Source organism: Mytilus galloprovincialis, chromosome 6 (assembly GCF_965363235.1).
Source record: "Mytilus galloprovincialis chromosome 6, xbMytGall1.hap1.1, whole genome shotgun sequence".
NCBI classification, from domain to species: Eukaryota; Metazoa; Mollusca; class Bivalvia; order Mytilida; family Mytilidae; genus Mytilus; species Mytilus galloprovincialis.
This window is the reverse complement of record NC_134843.1, coordinates 55845924-55860521: the sequence shown is the minus strand read 5'-3', so window position 1 is coordinate 55860521 and position 14598 is coordinate 55845924. Positions and strand designations below refer to the sequence as shown.

Here is a 14598-nt window from a genome sequence, read left to right as displayed (position 1 = left end):
CCTATAGTTGTTGATGTCTGTGTCATTTTGGTCTTTTGTAGATAGTTGTCTCATTGGCAATCATACCACATCTTTTTTATATTAGCTTATTGTTCCTGCTTTCCGTAAAAAAAATGGCTTTTCCATGATATTATATGTTACATTGCTCCTACCAAACAAATAATGAAGGTTAAGAAAACATTCGTTTATATGTAATAAAAGCATTTGAAGACTGGTGCAATTGAAGTTAGAATAATGTGTCTTGGCAGAGTGGCATGTCTTCTTACAAAGTTATTTGTATCTTCTGAAAAAACGCGTCAAAAAATCTGACGCAGTTTGTCTATAGTACAAAACGTGTAAATAACATAAAGCATGTTGTCATTCTGGGTGTATGTATGTATGTAAAAGCTACCACTGGACATCAGACATCGTTATTATCGTCATCCTCATCATTCTTTATATAAATAATGACCGGAGTATCTTATGGTAAAAAGGGACATAAAAAAGTGGTTAAAACTTTGCTCCATCATGGTTATCAATCTAAATAAATATAATTCTCTAATTTCGTTATCCTCTTATAAAATACAAGCACTATCATGGTTCTGGAATGATTTATCCGGGTTATTGTTTCATATGTAAATTTTAAAATAATAAATGGCGAATTAACTAAAAAAAATATAAACTATGAAAGAACGAAGCACTTACAAATGTACTTCAAAGTTGATTAAACCCGCGAGGATTTCAAGAAAGCTTTTTACACAAGACAAAGTCAATGAAGAGATTTCATTACGAACCTATCTACTGAATTTATTGTTATTTTGTTCAAGTCCTGAATATGCACGTAATTTTAGCCACATCACGTTCAGCAAACTTAAAAATCGTCTCCTTAATTTTTTGTATCTGAAAACGATGAAAGCTCATTTAGTCGAGGGTTTCGTTGTATAATTAATCAAGCCCCCCCCCCCCCCCCACCCGTAGTATCTTTGTCCGCACTGATGCCGTTTCCTCCTTCGACTCACTAAAAATCGAGGTATATTAGTCAAGTTACCGCCACTGGATATGAAGCATGTACAATGTACAGATTTATCATTAGCTTTGAAGAGAATGGGATACCAAACAACATATCCATATTTTTGTTTCGCCTATATATTTTTTGGCCTTAAAGTTCTTTTACATATTTTTAAATTGTTGAAATTTCTATTACAATTTATGCACTTTTGATTATAAGTTGAAACAATATATAATTAATTATATATAATATTACCTTAAAAACACATGCACGCGATTTTTTGTTTCTTGATCTTTTCGTTTTTAGGGGCCTGAGGTTGTGATGGTTCAAACCTCGCACATGGCAGTTGCGTTCAAATGCAATCTTAAAAAATAAAGTTGAGAATGGAAATGGGGAATGTGTCAAAAAGACAACAACCCGACCATAGCACAAACAACAGCAGAAGGTCACCAACAGGTCTTCAATGCAACGAGAAATTCCCGCACCCGGAGTCGTCCTTTAGCTGGCCCCAAAAAAATATATATACTAGTTCAGTGATAATGAACGCCATACTAAACTTCAATTTGTACACAAGAAACTAAAATTAAAAATAATACAAGACTAGCAAAGGCTAGAGGCTCCTGACTTGGGACAGGCGCAAAAATACGGCGGGGTTAAACATGTTTATGGGATCTCAACCCTCCCCCTATACCTCTAGCCAATGTAGAAAAGTAAACGCATAACAACAGGCAAATTAAAATTCAGTCAACAGAAGTCCGAGTCTGATGTCAGAAAATGTAAACAAAGAAAATAAACAAAATGACAATAATATACAAATAACAACAGACTACTAGCAGTTAACTGACATGCAAGCTCCAGACTTCAATTAAACTGATTGAAAGATTATGTCTTCATCATATGAATATCAGGCACAATCATTCCCGTTAGTGGTTTAGTATCATTTATTAAGTAATGATTCTTTATGTCGTAACTAAAATTCCGTTCCCTTTTCAGGAATGTGACCCGCCGAATTATTACCGAGTTTGTAATAACATGACCAATACGACGGGTGCCTCAAGTGAAATTCTTCCCGTTAGGGGTTTAGTATATTGATTGAATATAATTATCAGTTTTCACGACAAAAATCTTAGATTCTCTCTTGGCATTCCGGCTTTCTCCACCATTACAGTTTGATGACCACGAGATGAACAATATTGTGCTTAAAGTTACGTTGAACACTAATAAATCGATATTTCGGTTTTAGCACCCAGACTCAAGGCATAGGGTTTGAAGATCGATTGGAAAAAAGCAACCGTTTCTAATCACAATGTTTCATAATCAAAATAATGCTTTACTTTGAATACATGGAGGGCAAGGCCTCAACCTATATATACGTTCTCACAAGTACGAGGGTCAGGATGGGGTCAAATTTAAACCATTTTTCTCTTACTATTCTTTCTATTTTTTTGTTCATTATTCTCTATTCTGTAAGCCTCCATCCACACCCTCAGGTATAGACGAAGTGTCATATATGTGGTCTAGTAATGTCAGCAGTGTGATCTGCACATTTATCATTTTGTAGAAAAAGATGAACGGGTGGTGTTTATACATTGTTTTGATGTAAGATATGATACATCTTTTCTATAAAATCGATTGATTGACAGATTGTTGGTTGCTTAACGTGCAGTGTCAAATAGTTCATGCATGCATGCACGGAACGAGAATCTATTTTAAAACAATACATACCATGGGGAATACCTGTAATAAGGGTAGACCGGGATGAAGTGCGGTAAGCTTTTTATAAATCTTTAAAAACAAATAAAAGAAAGGATAAGACAAAATGGTACACATTCTCAAACGCCTATTTATCGGTAATAATACTTGAGGGTCTTGTTGGAGTTGATAGAATATCGAATCACGGGACTGGGAAACGCAGAATAAAGGACAACACATATAGAATATACAAAAAAAAATATAAAGAATAGAAAATAAAAGGATGATCAAATAGAGAATAATGAGCAAAATTATAAAGAATAGAAATAATATTTTAAAAATTAAAAGAATACAAAATCGATGGACCATCCATCCAGACCATTATACTTTTGTAGTTGTCCATTTTTGATTAACATATCATTTTATTAGAATGATATAAAATGACCACACATTAATAACCTCTATGAAATGACACAGATTCAAATAATTTACAATCTTCGATTTGTTTAATTCATGTTAGCAAGTGCCGCATATCTATCTGAAGTTGTTAAAATAATTATTGCTAATTATTATAACAAACGCGGCTTAACAGCCTTATCATTTTATGTAATGCACGCGTACGTTGATTGTAGGCCCCTAGTGTTACCACATGCCGAGAAGACTTCAAATGGAAACACAAGATAATTAATGACAAGACGTATGACACTGATCTGTAATTTTGTATGATATGATCACTTGGTATTTCTCTCTATGCACGTGCAATGAAGATGACAGACAAGTGGAAATTAAAAGGAGGGAAGACAAGTTGAACATAGACGGGATAGTTTTCCAGTTTCGTTTATGAAACATTCATCACAGTTCAAGAAATTGGAGGTTAGTTTTGCTCAGTATACTAGAGGTGGGATTAGGGGTGGGGTCAAGGATACTGGGATCCCCTCATAGATCCCCGACATATATACTCAATGCATACTAGACGTTTTACAAGTCTCTGCGTATGCCCCTTTTCAAATCCTCGATCGATCTGCATCTGCGAATATCAATTTGCATATTTTTCTACGATATTACTATTTCTAGATTTATTTCACTTGACTGGGCGGAGTTTAAGAAGTTCGCTTATTTAAGACCAGTCCATCTATAGACAGGAGTTTTGGGATAAGATCATCAATGAAGTGTCCAGTTATTCGTCTCATATCATACACTCAGTTCCTCAGTTCTTTTGTATATGCGTTTGGTGAAACTGATTAGTGATTAGAATTCAATAATAATTATAACGACAATCATCCTTATCACACACATCTTCAAATAGACTGTCCTTATGCGAATTAAAACATAAGCTCCGCCCGATCAGTTGAAAAAAACGTTGGTAAATATACATCAGAATATCGATCATTCCATAATAAACAAGAACAATTTGGAATATAACATTTATGGAACGCTACAACTGCCTATGATAACGATAATCATATCATTAAGGAAAGAGGTATATCATGAAGCAAATTAAATTAAATGTTCATTCTATAACTAAATTTGACTATACTACTCTGACAATTTGTTATATCACTAAGATAAATTAATATACTACAAGTATGGACACAGATCAGTGTGGATAGTATGTTTGGATGTTTGACAGTGTTTTGTATGACAAAAGAAGTTCTATGTTTTTCCCATTGGTTTCTATATTAGTAACTATATTGCATAATATGGCAACCAACCTGAGCATTGGGAGAGTTGTTTATTTTATATTTAGTTTTTTATGTTCAAGACAGGCATACAAGAGACACTAATTGCATCAATTACCAAATGATTATGTCAGATCATGGAAGTAATATTTAAATATTACTTCAATGGTCAGATAGAGTATGTTTCACATTCTTGATTTTGTATATTTTGAAGCTAGTAGAAGAGGAACACATAACAAGTTAATTTTTTCATGGTGTGATTTTTTTTTATATTGAAGATGGTATCTGAAAACATGAATTTGCTTACTATTTGTATGGTTCTATTTATATTACTTTGTGGAGAATCAACATTATCATAAGTAAAAGATTTCGTTTAAATGTCGAAATTGTTTCTCAGATAAGAAGACATTTAATAGTTGTTAGTAATTAATTTACTCAGATTAGAAGACATTAGTAATGACAATGCCTGACATGATGCTTGGGGCTAGATGAGACTCAGTTTTTGTCGAGCCTGCAACTTTTGTTGCAGAAAGCTCGACATAGGGATAGTGATCCGGCGGCAGCGGCGTCTACGGCGGCGGCGTTAGCTCACTTCTTAAAAGCTTTATATTTTAGAAGGTGGAAGACCTGGATGCTTCATACTTTGTATATAGATGCTTCATGTTACGAAGTTTCCGTCAGTCACATGTCCAATGTCCTTGACCTCATTTTCATGGTTCAGTGAACACTTGAAAAAAAGTTCAAATTTTTTGTAATGTTGAATTCTCTCTTATTATAAGTAATAGGATAACTATATTTGATATGGGCGTACCTTGCAAGGTCCTCGTGTCTGTCAGACAGTTTTCACTTGACCTCGACCTCATTTCATGGATCAGTGAACAAGGTTAAGTTTTGGTGGTCAAGTCCATATCTCAGATACTATAAGCAATAGGGCTAGTGTATTCGGTGTATGGAAGGACTGTAAGGTGTACATGTCCAACTGGCAGGTGTCATCTGACCTTGACCTCATTTTCATGGTTCAGTGGTTATAGTTAAATTTTTGTGTTTTGGTCTGTTTTTCTCATACCATATGCAATAGGTCTACTATATTTGTTGTATGGAATGATTGTTAAGTGTACATGTCTAGCGGGCAGATGTCATGTGACCTTGACCTCATTTACTGGTTCAGTGGTCAAAGTTAAGTTTTTGAGTTTTGGTCTTTTTATCTAATGCTATATGCCATAGGTCAACTATATTTGGTGTATGCAAATATTTTATGATCTTTATGTCAGTCGAGCAGGTTTTATTTAACCGTGACCTCATTTTCACGGTTCATTGCACAGTGTTAAGTTTTTGTGTTTTGGTCTATTTTTCTTAAACTATAAGTAATGTGTCAACTATATATATTGTATACAAGCATTGTTAGCTGTACCTGTCTGCCTGGCATGGTTCATTTGACCTGGACCTCTTTTTCAAGGTTCATTGGTCTTTGTTTAGTTATCTTGGTTAATGTTAAGTTTATGTGACAGTTGTAATAAAGCTTAGCTTTATACTTAGGACTATCAACATAATATCAATGATTAGTATAGAAGGCGAGACATTTTAGCGTGTGCACTCTTGTATTGTTAATTACCCCCCCCCCCCCCCCTTTTTAAACATCCCGGATCCGACTCTGAAGACTATGCCTTAAAGCAAGGAATTGTATATTTAAATAAAATGATTCCATGCTTAAATTGAAGAATATATATAAAAGATTGGGTACATGTTTTCTCTTTTTAATTCATAAGTTTTGAACGTAAATTTATTAGATAAATATTATTTATTATCTTTTAATTATTATGATAGTAATAATGTTTCTAATTGGTAATCTCATTATTATTTACTACTGGTGAAAGCTGAAGTAATCTTTAAACATTTAAAAAATTAAATGTTCACTTTCTTCACGCTTAGTCTTAGAACAGCTGTTAGGACACACTAGCTATGAAATTGTTGCATAGAAAGATGGAACATGTACCTATTATTTGAGAAAAAAGTGAAAGATACCCAGGGGCGGGACCAGCCATTTTTAAAAGAGGGTTGTAAACATTTGTTCCAATTTAAAACCATTGATCGTCAATAAAGGGGGCATTCAAAGCACGGAACCCTAACTGGCTCCGCCACTGAATCCAAAGGATATTTATACTCATAAGTCTATGAAACAATAAAACACCATTGCGAAAAACAAATAAACGACCAATAGACTATTTTATGTAAAAAACTAGTTTTGAACATTTTCACAAGTACCTAAAGAACTGTACTCACACTCTCATGCAATCTGTTTGGCACACAGAACAATTGACAAAAAGTCTCCATCTTCATGGATAATATGACCATTTCAGTCAAAATATAATACGCTGTTCTTCATAGGTCACCAGACACTTCTATCAAAAGGAATTTATAAAGAAACACAAAAGTTTAGAAGGCAGACAAAATGACAGAAGTTACTACAACCACAGAGAACATTAGTGAAGGATACATTTTGAGAAAAATCTACAGAGGTAATTTAAAAGATTAAACTTTTAACTGGCTTGCAAGAAATATCTTAGAATGCTGAAATTAAGAATCATAATTGTTGTTTTATAAAAAGTGTTCTTTCTTATCTCATCGCAAAAGGTTTTGAAAGTGCTAATATAATTCATATTTTGACAATTGTAGTTCGGCCGGAATTGTTATTAGTGAATTAAAAGTCATTATTTTAAGAATGCGTGCAATGTATCGGTTACTCTATGAAAAGGAATATATTATGAATTTTAGATCGAGGGCCTGATATGTGATGTGCAGTTGTACAATCATTTGCATATCTTATTTATACGGCGATCAGATCCGGCTGCTCCTTTAGTCCTTGTACATCTCTCTGAAACATTTGCTTACTTTACAAGTTACAGTTCATTTTTGACAAGGTTAGTGTAAGATGTTGCATGGGTGGCATAACTTTTACCATCTTGAGTTATGCCCATTTATAAACATAAAAATTGCTGGATTTTTCGCTTCTGTTCTCTAACTTTAGTTTGCCTCAAGCAAATGTAATAAATCGTATACACAATGCATATTACCATAAAACACAGATCAAGGTTTAAATTGAGTGGCACCAATTCTACCTTTCTTGAGTTAAGGCCATTTATAAACATAAAAAATGCTGAATTTTTCGTTTCCGTTCACTAACTTTAGTTTGCCTCAACCGAATGTTAAAATCACAAATCAGTCTTAACTACTTTAATCGTGTACATGTATCTGAATGTGGAAGTTGACACGTGTATATTTACGAGCGGGGGCATTTGTAGCCCATAGACACATTTTCCAATTTTTTTTTTATATATATATATATGCACTGTATTTTTTATTTGATCTTTCAGATAGCTTTGGTTGAACGGAATAATAGAAACATGTATTTGGGAATATTAGAAGATAAAATGTTGACATTTACAAAGATAATTGTTCGAAAAGTTAAGAAGAGTTTGAAGATGAATAATTCCAACTACAGATCTGTATGTCAATAAAAGATCAGATTACTTAACGATTAGTACCAGTTGCATTATATCGAAGCTTGTCTCTTGTGTGAAAAAAAATCTTCAGGATTATATAAGCAAACAAAAAAGACTTGGATGTATTTTTGAACTGTTTGTATGCCATCACATGACAAATCGAAACGATAAGGAAATTGATTTTTGGCCATATCGCAATTCTATTGTTTTACATGCATTCTGAACTGTTCCGCTAGAATATTTGTGATAAGATAAACTGGACAGAAATTGGGGGGGGGGGGGAGGGGGGGATAATTTTCACTCATTATACAGATTTCAGAAATTGAAAAAGAAAATTTCAAATATCATGTTGCCAAAAAAAAAGAGGGGCAAGGGTATATTTTTGGGGGGGTGAGGATTCAAATAGCAACAGCATAGTGTATTGCACAAAAGCATAAAAAAAGGTAAATTTATTTATTTATTTTTATTTTTTTTTTTTTGGGGGGGGGGGGGGGGGAATTCGCAACAGCATAGTGTATTGCACAAAAGCCAAAAATTAAATATAAATTCAAATGATATAACCAATTCTAAGTTTTTTGGCTACCGTTATTCTGTGTCAGAAACCTATATTGCATCAAGTATTTAATTACAATCCAAATTCCGACCTGTATCATGCACGAACATTGTGTCCATTTTTGTCCCAAATGTTTAGGATTTGACCTCTGCGGTCGTATCCAGCTGCGCTTGGCGAAGCAATTTATTGTATCAGTTTGTCTGTAATAAATAAGACCGATGTAATTTTCTTTTAAATTATTTTAATTTTTTATCATGAGATATTTTTAAGATTATTTTTATATAGAACAAAATTCATATTGAATGTAGAATAAATTAATTCTGTGTCTCAGCCATACAGATTACTTTACTTCAAAATAAATTTATTTTATATTTTATCATAATCCGAAATCGCATTGAAACTAGAATAAATTTATTCTGTGTCACAGCTTCACCATACAGATAACTTTACTTCAAAATAAATTTATTTTATATATTCTTATAATCCGAAATCGTATTGAATGTAGAATAAATTTATTCTGTGTCTCAGCCTCACCATACAGATAACTTTACTTCAAAATAAATTTATTTATATTTTATTATAATCCGAAATCGCATTGAAACAAGAATAAATTTATTCTGTGTCACAGCCTCACCATACAGATAACTTTACTTCAAAATAAATTTATTCTATATATATATATATATATATATATATATATATATATATATATATATATATATATATATATATATATATATATATATATATATATTATTATAATCCGAAATCGCATTGAATGTAGAATAAATTTATTCTGTGTCTCAGCCTCACCATACAGATAAATATTATCATAATCATAAATGACATTGAATGAAGAATAAATTTATTCTATGATTTTCTCGAACTAATAATAGATATTATGGCTCTATATAATAAATTTATTTTATACATGATCATATACAGTAAGCACCATGCATTTAGAATAAATTTATTCTATGTTGTATCCTTTACAGAGAGTTGACTGAAAATGGACAGCTAAGTGTAGAATTCAGTATAAATTTATTTTGAAATGTAACAAATAAATACTAATATAACAGAATTGGCTTTGTTTTTCATGATTTTTTCTCAAATACATGGGTTATAGAATAAATTTATTACGTTCTGGTCCGAATTTGGCCTCTAATTGCACTTGTCAGAATTAAGAGTGAAAAAAGAGGAAAATTGGTTTTTTCCTTTTTTATTCTGCTCTCAGTTATAAGAAGTTCACAGACAAAAAACTGTCAACAAAACCCAACACTAAAAAACCCGCAGGTTTAGCAATCAGATACAATCTAAAACGGAGAGGAAATGATGTCCCCATGACATTTGTGCTCTTGAAGAGTTCCCATTCCTGCTTGACCAAAAATTCTTCTTGTTAACCATAGCTACTAAAATGTAGGTTTTAATATCATTGTCACACACTTCATATAAACATGTAATTGTAGATCCAAAACTGTGTAGATGTAGTACCGCAACTTTAAATAACTTTGACCATATTCCTTAAGGAGAAAGTCACAAGCCACTGTAGTATACATCACACATAAACATAACTCGTAGAGTATTGAATGAAACCGCAAACGTTGTGGACCTACATGTAATAGCAAAGTGAGCCTTTTAAAAGAGCGCGAAGCATAACTCAAAGAACAATGTGTTGCATAAAAATTCGACCTCTCTACGAGTGACATGCTGAGCGCTGGCTAATCCCATGATAAACATACATTTGTACTACACTGTGTCTAAACCACACCGGCAAAATTTGTTCGGACTCGATGGTATCTAACATCCGGCACAATGACGGAACATTAATAGACAGAAGAAAGCTAGGTTTCTCCTTATTTTCTATTTTTTTTTATGCCGATATCGAAGAATATAAATACATATACAACTATTTTCTATTGTGATATGCAATACTTTCTACAACCGTTCTATATTAATGGAGAAATAAGTAAACATGCACGTCAAAATGACGAATTGAATGAACCTTGCCTCGAAATTGTTTAATTTCTCGTTAAATTGTTCACATTGTACGGAAAGAAAGGTACAGAAAGATAGATATTGACACGGAGATTGCAAATTTAGTTATTATGAGCATCTCAATAATTGTAACTCTGTGTATGGAACGAAAGAAATAGGTCATGTCAAAATGGAACTGACCGGTTTCGTCAATGTATACAACCCGGTTTCGTCATAGATTTCAAAAAGCATAACCCGGTTTGGTAAAAAAAAAAAAATCATAATCGCATTACATTATAATTGATTATTTAACTTCAGCGTTCAAAAGGAGTTTTGTGGGTCGTTCGAAAACAAGTTTGTTCACCGGACAGCGGCATATTATTTATATGAGTCTCAGATTCAAATAATTAAGGTAGTTCGGGGGTTTAAATTTTCGCGCCGTCTGCGCATAAAAATGCGCATTGATATCGTAAGTGATGTACATAGTCGTAATTTTCCGTAACAGTAAAATATGATCATTTAAATAATCTTTTTTATTCAAATGCATTGAGAAAGAGTTGAATAACTTTTAAATGCAATTTTAAAACTTAATAAAATTTATTGTTACAATTGTCATTGTTGAAATAGGACTTCCGTTCTAAAAAAAAAATGCCATGTTTTTGACGAAGGAGATGAATGAAAAGAGAATAACTCACATTTATCGAACACGTGAACTGCTTTTCATGAATACTGTAATGCAGATCGAAATTATAGATAACGATCTTCATTTTGGTAGCTTATGAAGCAGTTTCACTCTTGTCTTACACTAGAAAAGGTCCGACAAACATGCGAAAGATGATGTAAACAAATCATGAAAAAGGGGAAATTTAAACTGACAAGTAAGTACTATTGAATTGAATATAAATGTTCAAGAGCGATTCACGACCACTGAAAAATATCATGCAAGCGTAAATAATTTCAGAACAATATCCGTGTCGAACAACAAAACAATATTAATGCAACCAAAGGCATAGCTCATGGTACTTTTATCATGTAATAGATTTGAAATTTGTGGACCTGAGAAATATGTCATCTGCATAGGGTTCAGACCATTTAGGTTTCTGGGAGTAAAGGTCATGATTCATGGAAGTAAAGGTTTATATACATGTAAGACATGTAATACACCTTATCGCTATTTGTCCACCATTACTGGATATCACACAGGTTCCCGTACATTTTAACATCATAAAACAAAATATCTGATGTCACAATGGAAAAGTGATTGTTGAATGCGTCAAAAGGTCAAGCGACCAGGTCGGCCGGCCAAGTAGGCTAATAGCGATGAGGTGTATTACATGCATATGCCAAAAGAATTTTCTTGTTGTAAACCTGGAGTATTCAAATGTGAATGGAGTTGATTTTGCCGGGATTCCAGTTATAACATTTTTGGTTAAGCATGCACACTTAAAATTTAGACATGTTAGAACAAATTAAACCCATCTATATAAAAAAGATGTGGTATGATTGCTTGGATGAGACAACTTCAATGTATCCGAAAAGAGACCAAAACGGTACCTACATAAACAGCTATAGGTCACCGTACGGCCTTCAACAATAAGCAAAGCCCATACCACATACATGTATATATACTAGTCAGCAATGAAAGGCCCAGATTTGACAATGTAAATTGTACATGATGTACATGTACAACAATTCAAACAAGAGAACAACGGCCTTATTTGTATATAAAACAATTAATGAAAAACAAATATGTAACACATAAACAAATGACAAGCACTGAATTACAGGCTCCTGACATGGGACAGACACATACATGAATAATGTGGCGAGTTTAAACAAGTTAGCAGGATCTAGACCGTATAAATTATTTTAAAAAATGAATCATTTCACAAAACTACCTTTCTTACCAATGGTCTGGATTGAGGGTCCTTCATTTCATTCCTATCTAATTCTTTATACCATTTATCTCTATTCATTTTTTCCCATTTTTCTGTACTTCTTATAATTTGACAACCCAGATTTTCTTCATTGTTACATGTATGTCTATTTTCTTTTATTTACAAATGTATTGTGACTCATAAAGTGGCGAAAAGTATATTGTTTTGGCGAAAGAGGTGGCGAAAAAAATAATTGACCCAGGGGAAACCCTGATTGTGAACATTACATGCATTATTCTCTATTCTTTAAAACTTTTCCTTACCCCCCTATAATATATTTGATCCCACAGAATCTTCATTAGAGAAAAACAAAACTTTTACTACCTAAACAGGAAAAGTGGTCTTGTAATAAAGTGATATTTTCTAAATTTAAAATCTTGTTAGGGGTCTACACAGTTATTTCGAAGTGCATTTCTTTAATATGTTAAAGACATTAAATGCAAACTTTAAAAAATTACACCTGCACTAAGTGGGTGTCATTTTCTTTTCAATGATGGCTTCAGACATTTTTTAAGGTTTTTTAGGTGGTCCATTCATGACCAAAAGTTACAGTATAATTTCAACTCTTTTAAAAATACTTCCTCTTTAAGGCATATTTATTAAAGGTGTATGAAAAAAATATTTCAAGATATGTAATCAAATTTACAAAAATGTTTATATAATTAATTTTCATGTGGAACGCATGGTAATGTCCACACACGAGTCTTTATTTTGTAAATAAAGATAAAATCAAAGGATGTTTCTAAAGTGTAATAGGATAGTAGGAACTAACTGATCTTAACCAACTTTGTATGACCAGAGATAACTAAATTAAAAGCCTACGGACCAAGTTTCATGGCAATTATAAGATATATATTATAGACAAATGTTTTTACAGACTAAATTGATGTACATGTATCTGATATATGTAGAATGTTTAATAATTATTCAAAAGTCAAAATTATACAAATGTATAAGTACAAATGTATGTGACTTTTAGCATGTTTAGTAGGTTTATGAATGAAAAAAAAGGAGGGGCTTGTATGAAGAGGTGATATTTTCCTGCAATTTAAAACCTCATGAATGTTTTTGTTGTATAAAAAATCCCAGTGGCGGATCCAGAATTTTTCATAAGAGGGGGCTCACTGACTGCCCTAAAGGGGACCCACTCAGGTCATGCTCCAGTGATTCCCAATATAATTAACCAAATTTTTCCTAGGGCTGCCTCTGAATCCTCCCATATGTTTAAAATGTACTTTAAATAAAAAGGAAATTACCAATTGCATAGTATATTACAATATACATGTAATAATTTAATAGTACTTTAAGTATTAAAAATCCTTAGGCCAAAACACTTGAAATAATTCAGGGTCAATTTAGGCCCCTAGCACATACATTACATTTAAAAATGCATATTACAGCTGAAGTTATTAAAATTTGCTTTTTTTTGGGGGGGGGGGGGCTGAATTCTATTGCATGTAATTTAAGTCTCAAGAGGCATACATGTATATTTGAACCACTTACTATCGATCCTACAGTAGAAAAGAAAAATAACATGTGAAATACAGCAGTTACAAAAAATATTGTAAAATGTGAATATACTGAAACCTTTAATTTTATGACAGACTTTATGTACATACAAACCTCATCACATTTTTTTTGCTCCATAAAGTTTGTAAAACAAGGGTCCTGACTATTCATACAACTCATTCTGCAAATTTATCTGTGATAATCTACTTTTCGCTAGATTTAGAGTTCAAAAATGAATAATACAAATTGATAAAACCCCTATGTTGTACCAAATTACACCACTGTCCCATGGCCAGGTTAAGGGGAAGGGTTGTCAGCTTCAAACATTAACCTCACAACATTATGTATGTGACAGAAGTGGCTCATTATGTATGTGCATGTCCCAAGTCATGAACCTGTAATTCAGACAGTGGTTGTCTTTTGTTGTGTCACATATTTTTTTTAGTTCATCATTTTGTACATTTATATGCCTTCAGTTTTCTCATTTGAATTGTTTTTCATTAGTCATTGAAGGGCCTTTTACATCTCACTATGCGATAACGGCTTTTGACCTGTAGCTGTTAACTTGTGTGTCATTTTGTCTATTGCGGAGAGTTGCCTCATAAACAATCAATTATCATACCATATCTTCCTTTTGTATTGAAACACAAATATTGACACATACAAACCTTTTAGATAGAAAGTCAGATTGAGACTTATGAATATGGATAAAAACTAAGCAGACTGTCAGCTCACAGTTTTCATATGTTGTCACAAATATGGTTTA

General features: G+C 32.7%; 1 protein-coding gene and 1 long non-coding RNA gene across 2 annotated transcripts in view; one reads left to right on the top strand and one right to left on the bottom strand.

Annotated features, from left to right (window-relative positions):
* Window positions 1-14598, bottom strand: part of LOC143078208 (uncharacterized) — a 38136-nt gene that overhangs the window by 6210 nt on the left and 17328 nt on the right. The window lies entirely within an intron of this gene.
* Window positions 3393-8132, top strand: LOC143078207 (uncharacterized). The gene is made up of 3 exons (XR_012979108.1): window positions 3393-3553; window positions 6745-6875; window positions 7731-8132. It is a non-coding gene; the product is annotated as an uncharacterized LOC143078207 (long non-coding RNA).